Source organism: Elaeis guineensis, chromosome 13 (assembly GCF_000442705.2).
Source record: "Elaeis guineensis isolate ETL-2024a chromosome 13, EG11, whole genome shotgun sequence".
NCBI lineage: Eukaryota > Viridiplantae > Streptophyta > Magnoliopsida > Arecales > Arecaceae > Elaeis > Elaeis guineensis.
Window position 1 is genome coordinate 56,401,097 of NC_026005.2, and position 14,068 is coordinate 56,415,164.

Below are 14,068 nucleotides of genomic sequence, written 5' to 3' on the forward strand. Positions count from 1 at the left end.
TTAAATAAAGCTTTATATGGATTAAAACAAGCACCTAGGGCTTGGTATGATATACTAAGCAAATTCTTACTAAACAATGGTTTTTCAAGAGGTAATGTAGATACAACCCTCTTTATTAAAAGAAATCAAAATGATATGTTAGTAATATAAATTTATATTGATGATATAATTTTTGGGTCTACTAATGAATCTCTTTGTCAAGACTTTGCTAAGCTCATGCAGGGGGAGTTCGAGATGAGCATGATGGGAGAACTTACCTTCTTCCTCGGACTCCAAATCAAACAAACAAAAGAGAGAATCTCCATCACCCAAAGCAAGTACACCAAGAAACTACTCAAAAGATTTGGAATGGAGAACTCCAAACCTATTGGCACACCCATGAGCCCCTCATGTAAGCTTGACAAGGATGATGAAGGTAAATGTGTAGACTTAAAATACTATAGAGGTATGATTGGATCATTATTATATTTAACTGCAAGTAGGCCTGATATCATGTTTAGTGTTTGTTTATGTGCTAGATATCAATCTAATCCTAAAGAATCTCATTTGAATGCTGTTAAAAGAATCCTTAGATACTTGAATGGTACTCAAACTCTAGGGTTATGGTACTCTAAAGACTCACAAATTGATTTATTAGGATATTCAGATGCAGATTTTGCTGGATGTAGGTTAGATAGAAAAAGCACAAGTGGAACTTGCCAATTTCTTGGAGTTAACCTAATCTCATGGTTTAGTAAGAAACAAAATTCGGTAGCACTGTCTACGGCTGAGGCCGAATACATTGCAGCCGGAAGTTGTTGTGCTCAAATCTTGTGGATTAAGCAACAACTCGAAGACTTTGGAATCAAACTTAATGAAACACCAATAAGATGTGACAACACAAGTGCCATAAATCTATCTAAAAATCCTATTCAACACTCAAGATCCAAACATATTGAAATAAGACATCACTTTATAAGAGAACATGTTCAAAACAAAAATATAATTCTTGAATATGTTTGTACTGAAAATCAATTAGCTGATATCTTTACGAAGGCCCTTAGTGAGGACAGATTCTGTGAAATTAGGAGAAATCTAGGAATTCTTGATCCATATGCCTAAATATTTCTCAATTTCCAAAGAATTGATATCAAAAGTTCTTAGAGCTCAATTTCTAATATCTATCTTGGTCCCAAAAGCTCAAGTTTATCATTCTCAAAACTTATCTTTGAGCAAAATTCTTTCTCCCAAAATTTCAAATTTTTCTGGAATTTATTCGTATTTTTTCTGAATTTCTGAGCTTCATGAGTCGACCCCCTTGAGTCGACCCCATGGCAAACTTGTAATTTTTCCAACTTCCCACGGGCTCCTTCCTTTTATTTGGGATCCTGTTCATGAGCCGACTCATCCTTTCGTCTTCCTCCTTCCAAAAACTGACTTCCTCATTTCCATTCTCTCCAAAACCAAGGATCTAGCTCAAGGTTCTTCTCCCTTCTCCTCTCCACCATAAATCGCCACCTGGGAAAAGGGATTTTCGTGCTTTCTCCCTTTGTTTGAAACGGTTGGAGCGTGCCCTAGCACTCCTCCGTTCTTCTCTAATCTGCCTCTTCTCTCCACCAAAATCCCTCTCTATTCTTTTGTAATCCTTCTTCCACTCATCCACTTGATCCCCCAAGTCTCTCTGCCTGCTACTGTGGTGAATATGGCTCCGAAGATGAAGCTCCCACAAAGAAGAAAGTCGGTCCGCGAGCTAGAAGAAAATGTCCGGAGAAAAAGGCAAGCTGCTCAGTCCTCCACTGCTCCCATTCCGGCTTCTGCGTCAGCTCAAGGTCCTTCTCAATCATCCCTAAGCCCCAGTAAGAATCCTCTATCTGATAAGAAAGTTGAAACCGGAAAAAATATGGATTTTCGGTTCTTTGAAAAAGAGGGTTTTACTTTTGGAACAAAAATTAAAAACCAAGGATGGGGTTTCTACTGCTCCCTTAAGGAAGTCACTTTTGTAGACCTAGTCAGAGAATTTTATCAGAATTTGCATTATGGGAATGGGTCAGTGACTTCAACAGTCAAGGGTGTTGATATTTGTTTGGATCCTAGTATATTGGGAGAAATACTACATTTGCCTAGTGAGGGTTACTCTTATATGGAACTCCCAGTAAAGGAAGAGGGAATCAGTGTTATTCTAGGGGGAACCTATTCAGGGAGTTTGAACAAATTGGAAGCTAAAATTTTATCTATTGAGATGAGGATTTTACATCAGATAGTGACAAAACTCTTCTTCCCTAGGAGTGGTAGGCATGATCTACTGTCTAGCAGAGATATTTGTATTATGTTTCATGTTATCACTCAAACCCTCCTGAACCTCCCTGCACTAATGATAGAGGCCATGAGAGAGACTTTGAACAGATCCAAGGCACATTTGCCTTTTGGTATGGCCCTTACTCGTGTTTTTAGGAGGTTTGGAGTTAGCTGTGAGGGGGAGGCATCTACTAAGCTCTCTCATGTAGACACCTTCAACCAACACACCCTGCACCGTATGGGTTTTACAAAGACTGATGGTGGTTGGATCAAGGGTTCTGAGGAGAGAACTGAGGAGAGAGCTGAGGAAAGAGTAGAAGACAGAGCTGAAGAAGAAGGTCCATCATCTCCTATCCATGACTTCAGGGCAGCTTCACCAGATATTCAGTTCATTCCAGATCCAGAGGCTGGCCCTTCAGAGTTCACCAGGATACCCACACCAGTACATCAGCCAGAGAGCAGAGCACCTCCATCAGAGTTCAGACTGGCTGATGATCAGATCGAGCAGATATCACAGCGTGTGGCTTCCTTGCTATCTAGTCAGTGGAGCACTTCTACATTTACACCAGGGTCCACTTCATCTGATCTGACCTTGACTCTCCATATCTCCACTGTGTTTCAGTTGATCTCAGATCAGTCTATTCAGATTCAGCAGCTAGAGGACAGCATTTTGAGACTGACTGGGAGAGTTCTTGACTTGCAGGGGCAAGTCTTTGCTTTGGCCCATCCTCAGCCACAGGAGTCCACTATTGAGGTCACAGACCTTACTGCAGAGGCTGGCAGGCTCAGAGGTGCACTGGAGGGTGGATATGAGTTACTGAGGAGAGAGATCCGAGGCTCGAGTGAGCATGCATCCACTCAGTTCACTGCTCTACTTCAATCTGTTTCCAGAGCATTGAACGTTCTTGATTCCATCAGACTCACTCTTTCTGTCCAGTCCTTGGCCTCGCAGCGTTCTTAGCCTCCCAGTTCATCTCGCTCACCTGCTCGTGCCAGCACCTCCACTCGTGCCAGAGGCAGACGGGGTAGAGGACGTACTTCTGGTCGAGATCCATCAGCTCCTCATCCCATATCTGACGACTCCGATCCTTCTAGTCATGATCTTTACTAGATCCTAGGTGTTAGTGTCTTGTTCTTTCTAGGATCTGTATTTTGGGGCCATGTATTGACATTAGCTAGTTGACTTTTATGTTATGGAATTTGTATTGAAACAATTATGGTTTTAATCATCTTTTACTTATATATCTACTCTTTGTAATGATGTCAATCATCTTTTGGTTATATATATTCTCTTTGTTGAAATATCTTCCCTTAGTTGATGATTGCTGTTAATAATTGCTGTATTAAGGGGGAGCAAACATCAATGATAAACTCTAAAGGGGGAGAAATTAAAGAATGTTTCAGAAAATGAAGGGGAGTTAACCATGTTTGATGATGTCAAAAAGAGGGAGAAAATTAAAGAAATCAAAAGCAAAACCATAAATTATGAGAAATTAAAGAAAAAGAGTCATATCAAAAGCAAAGTATAAATTATTCAAAGACTTGAAAATAAAATGAATGAATTGGGAAGCAATTAAAGAACAATCTCAAAAGTAAAATTATTACATGACTTAAAAGTACAATGAGTAAATTGATAAGTACAATGCACATGAGCAACCTTTAAAATTACTTCTTTAAACATGCTCTGATATGCTTTAAAATTCTCACTTGCTCTGATACATCTTAAATTTAACATGCTCTGATACGCCTTAGAATTTAACTTGCTCTGATATATCTTAAATTTAAAATGCTCTGATACACTTTACAAATTAACTATTAGACATGCAAGCTCTGATACACTTTACAAATTAACTACTAGACATGCATTGGCACACTTAATTACTTTTGCTCTGATACTAAAACTAAAATCAAATGAGAATGAGCCAATTTTCAAGATACAGCTTGCTCTGATCACAAAAATAAATTTTCTGCTCTAACACCAAAATCACATAATCCAATGAGCAAATTTTCAAATCTTTAAGCAAATGGGCAAACTATTTTTGTATATAATCATTTGTATCACATGCCAAAAGAATCAATTTTCTTTTCAAAGCATATGCACCTATAATGCATCCTTTTGAAATTCATGATTCACATAAATGCTTTTGTTCAAGTGTTTTGTCATCATCAAAAAGGGGGAGATTGTTGCTCCTAGATTGATTTTGATGATTACAAAGCAGATTGAAGGGGTACCAACATTTTTATTTGAAAAAGTCTTTATGCTCTTCAGGGGCAAAATCATAATTTTACCAAAACCCTGATTTAATAGTATCATTTGGTAGAACAAAAGATTTGTGATCTATTGATGAAAATTTCATTATTTTTGGACTTGTATTTTTGAAGTTATGCATGTTTGAATTCCATGAGTCGACTCATGAGTCAGCTCATGGCACAATGAGCAGCTTGGCACGCTGAATTTTCTGTTGGCACGCTGGATTTTTGGCTTGGCACGGCCTGTGAGTCGACTCATGAGTCGACCCACAAGGCATAAGTCGACTCATGAGTCGACCTCTGCAGTTTTAGGCCAAAATTTCCAGAAACCCATTTTCTGGTCGTTGCAACAGAGGTCGACTCATGAGTCGACCCCTGAGGCATGAGTCGACTCATGAGTCGACCCCTGCGACGGGATTTCTCCACAACGGCTAGTTTTTAACCCGTTTTAGTTGCTTTTAATGCTCATTTAATGTGCTCTAACGGCTCTTTTTCTGCCTAGAATATTTTCCTCTATTTCTTAAAGCTATAAAAGGTTTCAAAAGGTGGAAAACAAAGAAGAGATTTGAAAGAGAAAAGCAAGACATTAAGAAGAGAAAGAAAGAGATTTAAAGAGCATTCAAGAGAGCATTCAAGAGCATTCAAAAGAGAGGGTTTCACAAGCCAACTTTTCAACCCTAATCAAGAGCTCATTTAAAGCCTTCAAGAAGCCTTCAATCAAAGCTCACCAACTCCTCAAGCGTTCATTCAATTCTTCATCCACTTTGAGGAAATCTACAAAGGGGCTTCTTCACTTGAGTAAAGTGTATTTAAAGTTATATTCGCTCATTAAAGGGGCTATTCTTGTACTTATTTGTGCTCTAAATTATTTTACTCTTTTTGAGTAATTGTTTTTATTTTGGAGGGGTTCCAAAATAAGGGAAGGTTGATCCGAACCTGAAATCGGAGTGTATTGGGTTGACTTGTACCCGAAAAATAAGTGGACTAGCTTGGGATAGCTAGTGTCGGAGTTTTCGATGTTTGTATTCGAGTTGAATACAAGTTTAGTGGATTGAAATTCTCAAGTAGGAGCTTGGGGAGTGGATGTAGGTGCAAGGTTGGCACCGAACCACTATAAATCCTTGTGTTTGTGGTGTGCATTATTGCTTCTCTTTAACTCTTCATTATTTCCTTTCATTCTTGCTTTAGGCAAATTAATCTTGAACTAAGGTTTATCTCCTCATTCATTTAGTTATTGACAAACTTTTTCATAAGTCATTAGTTAAGTTAAAATTGTTAGAAACCCAATTCACCCCCCCCTCTTGGGTTGCATAGCTAGGCAACACCTAGTAGTATATGGTGGCAATCCATCAGAACTAAAAATGAATCTCTCAGTGCAGCTATCTATGTGATTGAGTTCCTGTATCATGAGTCCCGACTGAATTAAGATTAAGGTGAACTCGTCAAACCCAACATCAGTCATATGAATCAATCGATCGATCCGAGTCCGATATGAAACCCCAATGGAAAACTTTTTTTCCATTATTTCACTCTGCCATGGCCATGGGCTTAAGGACTTGATCTTTTGATCATCATAGAACTACTCCTCTCATCTACCGAGGTTAATAGATCCCATCTTGATGCGACCTAGTTCCTATAATAAATATGCTACAGCCAACATACACCTCAAAGTTCCAAATGGCTAGGAGATCGAGTTATGGTGTAGTCAAACTATAACACACTCAAGGTGAACTGTCGATGCACCTCAGATCAAAGAACTAGACACACAACTGCAGCATCGAGCTAGTCATCGATGAGAAGGTAGACTTCCTTATGACTGCTCGAGGTGGTCACGCTCAGTACTCTCATTCTCAATGAATATCTATACTCTCGCTCTGATGTCTCCACATCGTAGAATCAAGACACATCTATCCTAAGAAAGTGATTGTACACCAACCTTCCGGATCGATCACCATCCTCGTGATGATCCTATGATCAGGAGCTGTTTATGAGTTAGTTATGTAAATTCATGCCTTAAATTTTCAACCCTTGAAAATACGAATTGACATTCCTACTAACTCAAAGGATGTATCACAGACACAATGTATACAATGTGATAGAAGAATAACCCATTTATTGATTTATAGTCAAAATTATAAATTTTTCCTTAGATTTGTACAGGAATGTGTCAGCCAATCTGACATCTAGGGCACACATCTAACAAACTTTCACTTGACCTAATGTCAATTGGCTACATATCTAAGTCCCATCTTCTCAAGGTGGACTTCGATCTTTTGCTAGCCTAATGGCTTAGTCAGCGGGTCTGCCACATTGTCTATGGAGTCGACTCTCTTGACCTCGACATAATCCTTTTTGAGGTAATCATGGATCAGATAGAATCATCGCTCGATGTGGTTAGACTTCTGGTGAGACCTTGGCTCCTTAGCTAGGGCTATGGCGCCATTATTGTCACAGTAAAGAGGTATGGCATCCGATGACATGACTCCAAGCTCTATGACAAACTTTTTGTACTAGAATGCCTCCTTCATACCTTTCGATGCAGCAATGTACTCTGCCTCCATGGTGGAATCAGCAATCACCGTCTGCTTGAAACTCTTCCAGCTAACTGCACCACCATTGCAAATGAACAGACTCCCAGATGTCGACTTTCGATCATCTATATCAGACATAAAGTCTGAGTCTGTATATCCCTAAATCTGGAGTTCTCCATTCTCAAAGACTAGAAATATATCCTTAGTCCTTCTCAAATACTTAAGGATATATTTTACAGAAGTCCAGTGCTCTTCGCCTGGATTCGACTGATATCTGCTTGTGACACTCATAGCATGGGCTATATCAAGTTGTGTACATAGCATGGCATACATGAGGCTCCCTATTGCCGAAGCATAAGGGATCTTGCTCATGTGTTCAATCTCCTTAGGTGTGTTAGGGCACATCTTCTTGGAGAGATGAATGCCATGTCTAAAAGGTACTAAACTTCTTTTGGAGTTTTCGATGCTAAACCTTTTTAGCACCTCTTCTATGTACATCTTCTGTGAAAGTTCGAGCATCCTATTTGGTCTATCTCTATAGACCTTAATACCTAGTATAAAGGATGCCTCTCCTAGATCTTTCATAGAGAACTCCTTAGATAACCATACTTTGACTGAGGTCAATATGAGAATGTCATTCTCAATTAGGAGGATGTCATCTATGTACAATACGAGGAAGTCAACTGCACTCCCACTGACCTTTTTGAACACTCATGGTTCCTTCTCGTTCTTGATGAAACCAAACATTTTGATCATATCATTAAAATGAGTATTTCAGCTCCAAGATGCTTGCTTAAGTCCATAAATGGACTTTTGCAGCATGCAGATCCTGTGATCATCTTCACTGGATGTGAAACCAAGTGGCTATTCCATATAGATATCTTCCTCAAGATGTCCATTTAAGAATGCCGTTTTCACATCCATCTGCCATATTTCATAATTGAAATAGGCTGCAACAGCAAGCAATATGCGGATGGATTTTAGCATGGCTACAGGCGAGAAGGTATTGTTGCTCCTAGATTGATTTTGATAATTACAAAGTAGATTGAAGGGATACAAATAATTTTAAAATGAAAAAGTCTTTATGCTCTTCAAGGGCAAAATTGTAATTTCACTAAAATCCTGATTTGATAGTACCATTTGGTAGAACAAATGATTTGAAATCTATTGGTGAAAATTTCATTGTGTTTGGACTTATATTTTTGAAGTTATGAAGGTTTGAAGTGCATGAGTCGACTCATGAGTCAACTCATGGCACTATGAGCTGATTGGCATGCAAAAATTACCCATGGCACGCTAGTTTTCTGGCTTGGCACGACCTGTGAGTCGACTCATGAGTCGACCCACAAGGCATGAGTCGACTCATGAGTCGACCCCTGCTGATTTGAGCCAAGAATTTCCAGAAACGCATTCTCTGGTTGTTGTAACAGAGGTCGACTCATGAGTTGACCCCTGAAGCATGAGTCGACTCATGAGTCGACCCCTGCGATGGAAAATATCAGCAACGGCTATTTTTTTGCCCGTTTTAATTGCCTTTTATGCTTCCTAAAAATTCTCTAACGGCTCTTTATCTGTCTAAATTATTTTCTCTTGCCTCTAATGTCATAAAATGCTTTAAATGATGAAAGAAATTGCAGATTAAATAGCAGATCAAACGTGAGATCAACATGAAAAGAAAAAGAGAAAAACAAAAGAGAGGATCCGAAATCTGCACGAAAAAGTCTGAGATCAACGAAATATCCAAAAAGAAAAAGAGAGAGGATCCACAATATACAAGAGAGATTGTGAAAGAGAAAAGCAAGAGCATTCAAGAGGATCTTTCAAGCCTATTGTTCAACCTTGATCTAGAGATCTTTCAAAGCTTTCAAGAGATCTTCAATCAACAATCAACCTCTTCTCAAGCATTCGTTCAAACGTTCATCCATCTTGAGAAAATCCGAAAAGGGGTTCTTCATTTGAGTAAAGCTTTTATTGTTATATTCGCTCATTTAAGGAGCTGTTATTGTATTAATCTGTGCTCTAAATTTTCTTATTATTTATGAGTTTTGGTTCTTGTTTTTGGAGGATTTCCAAAACAAGGAAAGGTTGATCCGAACCTGAAATCGGAGTATTTTGGGTTTACTTGTACCCGAAAAATAAGTGATCTAGCTTGAGATAGCTAGTGTCGGAGTTTTCGATGTTTTGTATTCGAGTTGAATACAAGTATAGTGGATAGAAATTCCCAAGTAGGAGCTTGGGGAGTGGATGTAGGTGCAAGGTTGGCACCGAACCACTATAAATCTTTGTGTTTGTGGTGTGCTTTATCGCTTCACTTTATTTCTTTATTATATCCTTGCTTTCCTGCTTTAGGTAATTAATATTGAATTAAAATCTTTGTCTTGTTCATCATAAGTAATTAATTAAGTCTAAAATTTTTAGAAATCCAATTCACCCCCCCCTCTTGGGTTGCATAGCTGGGCAACAAGTGGTATCAGAGCCCGGTGCTCTAGCCCTTCTTTGATCTAACAATCAAAGAGCCAAAGATCTATGGCAACCCATGTTGGTACTTCTCTAGCCGAGGGGCAATCAACAAACCGACCTCCACTTTTCAATGGGTCCAATTACACCTATTGGAAAGCTCGGATGAAGATTTTCATACAAGCACTTGACTATGATATGTGGAGTATCATAGTGAATGGTCCTCACACACCCACCAAGATTATAGATGGTGAGGAGTCAACCAAACCCGAGAAAGAATGGGATGAGGTTGACAAGAAATTGGCACAATTAAATGCCAAAGCCATGAATGTTCTTTATTGTGCACTAGATGCTAGTGAATTCAATCGCATTTCTACTTGTGCATCTGCTAAAGAAATATGAGATAGGTTAGAAGTAACCCATGAGGGAACAAATCAAGTAAAAGAGTCTAAAATAAACATGCTTGTACATAAATATGAATTGTTCAAAATAGAGCATGATGAGTCCATAACTGCCATGTTTACTCATTTTACTGATATAATTAATGGTTTGAAGAGTCTTGGCAAATCTTATACTAACAGTGAACTTGTAAGGAAGATTCTCAGGTCACTGTCAAGAACTTGGGAAGCCAAGGTGACTGCCATCCAAGAAGCAAAGGATTTGAACACTCTACCTCTAGAAGAGCTTCTTGGATCCTTGATGACTCATGAACTTAGCATGAAGCAACATCAAGAGGATGAAGTCAAAAAGAAAAGAACCATTGCCCTCAAATCCACAACTTCGCCTGATTATGAAATGGATGAATCTGAAGATGAAGAACAGGATGAAGAGATGGCACTCATCACCCGAAAATTTAAGAAGTTTCTAAGAAAAAGGAAACAGGGGATGAGAAAGAAATTCACAAAAGGGGAACAAAGCAAAGATAAAGAGAAAGATCAACCCCTTATATGCTACGAGTGCAAGAAGCCGGGACATTTCAGATCCGAATGTCCACAACTGAAGAAAGGTCCAAAGAAGTTCAAAAAGAAGGCAATGATGGCGACTTGGAGTGCAAGTGATGACTCAAGCTCCGACGAGGAAACCTCTACAGAACAAGCCAACCTGTGCCTGATGGCACACGAAAATGAGGTAACTTCTGAATCCACTAGTGAATTTACTTTTGAAGAATTGCATGAAGCACTCTATGATTCAATTGATGAATTAAAAAAACTAGGGAAGAAAAATAAAGAACTGAAATTGAAAAATCAGTCCTTAGTAAAATAAGCTGAATACCTTTCAATTGAAAAATTCACATTGATTCAAGAAAATCAAAACTTTAAGGATGAAATTAACAAGCTGAAATCTATAGTAGATAAGTTCACCTTAAGTTCAAACAAACTAAATATGATCTTTGATAATCAGAAAGCTATATATGATAAGGCTGGACTTGGCTATAAACCCCTGAAGAAACAAAAATTTCTGAAGGATATTTATGTAAATTATTCAAATAACAAGTCTATAAATATTACTTGTTTCAAATGTGGAAGAATAGGACATAAATCATACACATGTCTTATTAACAAATATGCAAACACAAAGAAAATATGGGTTCCAAAAGGAACCATTTTGACTAACCCAAAAGGACCCAAGAAAGCTTGGGTACCTAAGACAGAAACTTGACCTTTGCTTGCAGGTGTGTCTAGCATCCCAAGAAGGAAACAGGAAATGGTATCTTGACAGTGGATGCTCGAGACACATGACTGGTGATGAATCATAATTCATCACGCTTGATGCTAAGGATGGAGGGATGGTCACCTTTGGAGATAATGGCAAAGGAAAGATCATCGGGATAGGTAACATTGGTATCACTCCCTCCAATTATATTGAGAATGTTTTATTAGTTAAAGGTTTAAAGCATAACTTACTTAGCATTAGTCAATTCTGTGATAAAGGATATAAAGTAGTTTTTGAATCATCTGTTTGCATTGTGACTAGTCCTATTAACGATGGAATTAAATTTATAGGACATAGGCATGGCAATATTTATATGGTAGATTTGAATGACTTAGCCAAATTAGGCATGCAATGCCTAGTATCCTTGAATGCTAAAATCAATGAAACTAGTTGGCTGTGGCATCGTAGACTTGCACATATTAGCATGCATTCTCTTTCAAAATTAATTAAGAAAGATTTAGTTCTCGGTTTGCCAAAGCTGAATTTTGAAAAGGATAGAATTTGTGATGCATGCCAATTAGGTAAACAAACTAGAGTTTCATTTAAATCCAAAAATACTGTTTCAACTTCTAGACCTTTAGAGCTCTTACATATGGACTTATTTGGACCAACAAGAACCACTAGTCTAGGAGGAAAATGATATGGATTTGTAATAATAGATGATTACTCTTGTTTTACTTGGGTTTTCTTTTTGGCTCACAAAAATGAAACTTTTCATATTTTCACTAAATTTCATCGAAAAGTCTCTAATGAAAAAGGGTTTTCAATTCAAAATATTAGAAGTGATCATGGAACTGAATTTGAAAATCAAGATTTAAAAATTTTTTGTGATGAAAATGAAATTGGCCATAACTTCTCTGCTCCTAGGACACCCCAACAAAATGGGGTAGTTGAAAGGAAAAATAGAATCTTAGAAGAAATGGCCCGTACCATGCTTTGTGAAAGCAACCTTCCAAGATATTTTTGGGCGGAAGTAATTAACACAGCATGTTACATTTTAAATCGTGCTTTAACTAGATAATTTTTAAAGAAAACCCCCTATGAACTTTGGAAAGGAAGAAAATCAAATATTGCATATTTTCATGTTTTTGGTTGCCGATGTTTTGTATTAAATAATGGCAAAGAAAAACTTGATAAATTTGATGCAAAATCAGATGAAGCAATCTTTCTAGGTTACTCCTCCACTAGTAAAATATTTAGAGTATTCAACAAAAGAACTTTAATAGTTGAGGAGTCCATACATGTTGTCTTTGATGAATCTAACGATCTTCCTTCAAGGAAGAATGAGGGTGATGATGATGCAGATCCACTAATAGAAGATATGAAGGAGATCACTCTGAAAGATTCAGCAACTCCAGAAGACAAGGATCAAGAAGACGAACAAAATGAGAAAGGTGAAGAAACTCAAGAACAACCTCAAGGTACAAATGACCTACCTAAGGAATGGAGGTATGTTCACAACCACCCTAAGGAGTTAATTATTGGTGACCCTACGCATGGAGTAAAAACTCGTTCTTCACTTAGAGATGTAGTTAATCATTGTACTTTTGTATCTCATCTTGAACCTAAAACTTTTGAAGAAGCTGAAAATGATCATAATTGGATTAATGCTATGCAAGAGGAACTTAATCAATTTGAAAGAAATAATGTTTGGACCTTAGTATCAAGACCTAAAGATTATTCAATAATTGGAACAAAATGGGTCTTTAGAAATAAATTAGATGAGCATGAAAATGTAATCAGAAATAAAGCAAGACTGTTTGCTAAGGGATATAATCAGGAAGAAGGAATTGATTTTGATGAAACCTTTGCACCTGTTGCTAGATTAGAAGCTATTAGACTTCTACTTGCATATGCTTGCTTTATGAAATTCAAGTTATTTCAAATGGATGTTAAAAGTGTATTTTTAAATGGTTATATCTCTGAAGAAGTATATGTAGAACAACCCCCTGGATTTGAAAAATCATGCTTTTCCTAATCATGTCTTTAGATTAAATAAAGCTTTATATGGATTAAAACAAGCACCTAGAGCATGGTATGAAAGGCTAAGCAAATTTCTACTAAATAATGGTTTTTCAAGAGGTAATGTAGATACAACCCTATTTATTAAAAGAAATCAAAATGATATGCTAGTTATACAAATTTATGTTGATGACATAATTTTTGGGGTCTACTAATGAATCCCTTTGTCAAGACTTTGCTAAGCTTATGCAGGGGGAGTTCGAGATGAGGCATGATGGGAGAACTCACCTTCTTCCTCGGACTCCAAATCAAACAATCAAAAGAGGGAATCTCCATCACCCAAAGCAAGTACACCAAAGAACTACTCAAAAGATTTGGAATGGAGAACTGCAAACCAATTGGCACACCAATGAGTCCCTCATGTAACTTGACAAGGATGATGAAGGTAAAAGCGTAGACTTTAAAATACTATAGAGGTATGATTGGCTCATTATTATATTTAACTGCAAGTAGGCCTGATATCATGTTAGTATTTGTTTATGTGCTAGATATCAATCTAATCCTAAAGAATCTCATTTGAATGCTGTTAAAAGAATCCTTAGATACTTGAATGGTACTCAAACTCTAGGGTTATGGTACTCTAAGGACTCACAAATTGATTTTTAGGATATTCAGATGCTGATTTTGCTGGATGTAAATTAGATAGAAAAAGCACAAGTGAACTTGCCAATTTCTTGGAGTTAACCTAATCTCATGGTTTAGCAAGAAACAAAATTCGGTAGCACTGTCTACGGCTGAGGCCGAATACATTGCAGCCGGAAGTTGTTGTGCTCAAATCTTGTGGATTAAGCAACAACTCGAAGACTTTGGAATCAAACTTA